This window comes from Octodon degus, unplaced genomic scaffold (assembly GCF_000260255.1).
Source record: "Octodon degus isolate 3935 unplaced genomic scaffold, OctDeg1.0 scaffold00287, whole genome shotgun sequence".
Lineage (NCBI taxonomy): Eukaryota > Metazoa > Chordata > Mammalia > Rodentia > Octodontidae > Octodon > Octodon degus.
Genome location: NW_004524863.1, coordinates 320,730 through 324,771, shown reverse-complemented (window position 1 = coordinate 324,771; position 4,042 = coordinate 320,730). Strand labels below are relative to the sequence as shown.

Sequence of the window (4,042 nt, the reverse complement as noted above, 5' to 3'; positions counted from 1 at the left end):
GAGAGAGAGAGAGAGAGAGAGAGAATGAATTATATAATAGAAAGGCATCAGTCTTGGGCTGGAGATATAATTCAGTGCCAGAGGACCTGCCTACCATGTGTAAGTTGCTGGGTTTGATTTCAAGTGCTACAACAACAGAAACAAAGCTAATGAGAAACTATCAATAATTTCACAAATGACTATGTGAATAAAATACTGTTAACTTTGTAGTCATATAATCTGAAAATCTGTTTATACTATTTATGTGACAAAAGAAATTGTAGTGCCAGGCATGGTAGCACATTTCTGTAATCCCAGTGCTCAAAAGGAGAATGAGGCAGGAGGACCCTCATGCGTTCAAAGTCAGCCTGGGCCACATAGAGTTCAAGGCCAGCCTGAACTATACAGCAAGACATTCTCACAAAAACACAAATGGGGCAGGGCCATACGGGGTATGTTAGTGCTTGCCTATAATCCCAACACCTAGAAAGCTAACGCAGGAGAATAAGCACAATCACCAGGTTTGAGGTCAGCCTGAACTATAAAGCGAGCTCAAGGCTAGAGGGAACTACACAATGAGACGCTATTTCTAAAACAAAACAAAATATTTTATTTATAATCTCCCCCTTTGTTTTCCATGATGCTCAAAATATTTTTTTCCCTATTAACTCACAGAAAAGGGGTTAATTTATACCATTTTTGGGTGGTACTGGGTACTGAACCCAGAGCCTTCAGAGTTAATTATATTCCCCAGCAGTTTTTTGAAATAGGGACTCAATAAATTGTTGAGGCTTGGCTTGAATTTACCATCCTCCTACTTCAGCCTCTCAAGAATGCTAGGGCAGACTTCCTGCTACCTCATGCGTCACCCTCATGGCCCAACTGGTGCTGCCCCTCCTGCCTGCAAGTCCAGGTGCTATGGCTGATCCCCACGTGAGGCTGATCAAAATCAAGACCAGTGTGGTGAAGCAACTAATTAAAAGAAAAAGTGATTTATGAAAAAGCAAAACAAGACTGAAAAAAAAGAAAAAGAAAAAGAAAAAGCTAAAGATGGTGAAAATTATGCCATCAAAATGTAGGCAGAGGGGCTGGTGAGATGGCTCAGTGGTCTAAAGCGCCTACTTAGAACAAACTTAGCAAAGCACATGGACCATGGTTCAATCCCCCAGCACCACCACACGCCAGCCAGCCCGCCCCCTGGTGGGCTGAGCTGACCGCTGACCACACACACACCCACACACACCCACACACACACAAAATAAAATTTAAAAAAAAAATGTAGGCAGAGCTAGTAGTGAGACCCTGAACCCTATAGACCCTTCCCTAAAAAACATTAAAAAAAGGCAGGCAGAGATCCTGCAAGAGTCCTGGATGACGATCCTAGATTGCCAGTACAGGTTAGAGGCAGTATGTGCTGACCTTCAGCAGATATTAGAAAGTGAAAAAGACTTGGAAGAAGCTGACGAGTATAAAGAAGCATGTATAGTTTTGAATTCAGTGAAGCAAACTGAAATTTTTCTCTACAGAGTGTTTTTGCATTAAATCCTGGGGTGTTTGTGTAGTATGAGAATGAGATTTTTTTAACAGTTGCAAATATTTTTCTTTGCATAATTTAATGTGTCAAATAAATGAGTTCATCTAATTTTTTTCCATAATTTTATTGAAAGACAAACAGCAATGAGTGTTTCAAATCAAATTGGTAGGGCAGTTTCAATAATTAACACATTGTATATTCTCTTCCTAGTGGTTATTTGCTATACAAGATGCAGACATGATATTCATCTAAAATTTTTTAAGGGCTGGGGAGATGGCTAAGTAGAATAAGTGCTTCCCTGTCAAGCGCAAGAGCCTGAGTTCAATCCCCAGTTCCGCCAAAAAATAAATAAAAATAATTTTTTTTAAAAAAAGTGCTGGGAATGTAGGTTATGAGCTACCATTCATTAAGTGGGTTTCCTTTACATCTAGGTTGTATATTAATTATATTAGATTTTCTTCTATTCTTTATACTAACATTGGTGAATTAAGAACACTGTAAGTCCAGTGATTTCAAATGTCACTCTCCTATAGATGTACAACATTTTCATTTCTACATAAAACTACATAAATAGGCCGGCCAGATAGCTCACCAGACTAAAGTGCTTGCTTAGGCAGAGCGCAGTGGCCAGGGTCTGATCCCCTTCATGCTGTGCTGGCTCCACCCCCGTGACGCACTTTTGGCAATTTAGACTGGGCATGGTGGTACACCTGTAATCCCAGTGCTTGGGAGGCTGAAAACAGGAGAATCACTACAAGTCCAATCTAAACAGTGAGACCCTGTCCTAAATACATTAAAAAATGTGTAAATAACCTATTACTGCTGGGGACATATTTGTAATAAACCAGTTAGGAGACTGAGGCAGGAGGATCACTGTGAATTTGAGGCGAGCCTGGGCTACACAGTTTAAAGCTGGCTTGAACATAGTGAGACTCTGTCTCAAAACAAACAAACAAATCACAGAGGTATACTGCATGTTGTTCTGACAAGCTTTTCCTTTTTCCCAGCACCAGAATTTGAACCGAGCCTTTACATTTAGTCATACCACATTTGTTTATTTTGGTTTTCTTTTTTTGAAACAGGGTTTCACTATTTAGCCTACACAGGCCTGAAAACTGCTGCAACCTGCCTATTGCAGATTCCCAGGTGCTGGTACTACAGGCGTGCCTGTCACTACACCTGACTGTAGATTTTATTTTTGTGTGTGTGGTGGGCTGCCTGGGGGTGGGGCAGGTGGGGCAGGTGTGGCATGTGGTACCAGTGATCGAACTAAGGTCCCTGTACCCCTGACTATAGATTTTAATTCTATAGTTCATGGTAGCTTTCAATTCTAATTTGTAGAAAATTATATTACTCTTCAGTTTAGAAAATAGATGCACCAGCCAGGGAGATGGCTCACTGGAATAAGCACTTCCCTGGCAAGTGCAAGGACCTGAGTTCAATCCCCGGTTCCACAAAAAAAAAAAAAAAAAGAAAGAAAAAGAAAATAGATGCACCAGAGAAATTAGATGAAAATAATTTGCTTTGATAGCTTAATAAGTGCGACACCTATTTTATTATAAAAACAATTATGTCCTGGGTGTGGTGGAGCATGCCTGTAATCCCAGCACTCAGGAGGCTGAGGCAGGAGGATCATTAACAATTCCAGGGCCCAGGGAATAGAATAGCTCAGTAGAATAAGAGCTTGCCTGGTAAGCGCAAGGGCCTGAGTTCAATCCTTGGTTCTGCAAAAAAAAAAAAAGAATTCCAGACCAGCATGGGATACAAACTGAGCTCAAGGTCAGCCTGAACTATATAGTGAGACCCTATCTCAAAATGATGAAAAACAGTGTCAAGGAGATAGCTCAGCAGTATTAGCTCCTGCCTGGTAAGTGCAAGGTCCTGAGTTTGATCTCAGGTACCAAAACCAAAAACAAAACAAAAAAATGGTAGGTAGTGGCACACACCTGTTTATCCCAGCACTAAGGACGCTAAGACAGGAGGATCAGCACAAGTCAAGGCCAGCCTGAACCACACAGCCAGACCCTGCCCCAAACAAACAATAATACACATGCTTCCATGTTCTTCCCATAGAAATTTGATTCATTCTAATTTCCCTCAGCCCTCTATCCATGGTCTCTTCACAAACGAATGCTTCTAACATACACAAATGTGATAAATCAATGTTAACTTTTGAATTTGTTTTATTTATGCTTACATCCCTAGCCCTTTTAAAATTTTGAAACAGGGTATTGCTAAATTATCCAGGCTAGGCTCACAGGTACAATACCACATATGATTTAATATCTTGAATCTTTTTTTTTTTTTTTGGCAGAACAGGGGACTGAACTCAGGCCCTTAAGCACTTATTCTACTGAGCTATCTCCCTGGCCCTAATATCTTTTTTAAAAATCATTCATTCATTCATTCATTCATTCATTCATTCATTCATTCATTTATTTATTGTGTGGGGCCAGCTTAGCCCGCCTGGGGGTGGGGCTGGCTGGCATGTGGTGCTGGGGGATTGAACCGTGGTCCATGTGCGTTGCT

General features: G+C 40.8%; 1 protein-coding gene and 1 pseudogene across 1 annotated transcript in view; one reads left to right on the top strand and one right to left on the bottom strand.

Moving 5' to 3' along the window:
• Ptges3 (prostaglandin E synthase 3) overlaps nt 1-4,042 on the bottom strand; it is a 27,068-nt gene that overhangs the window by 14,374 nt on the left and 8,652 nt on the right. The gene's annotated exons all lie outside the window — the stretch shown is intronic.
• On the top strand, nt 898-1,521 carry LOC105741090 (annotated as a pseudogene).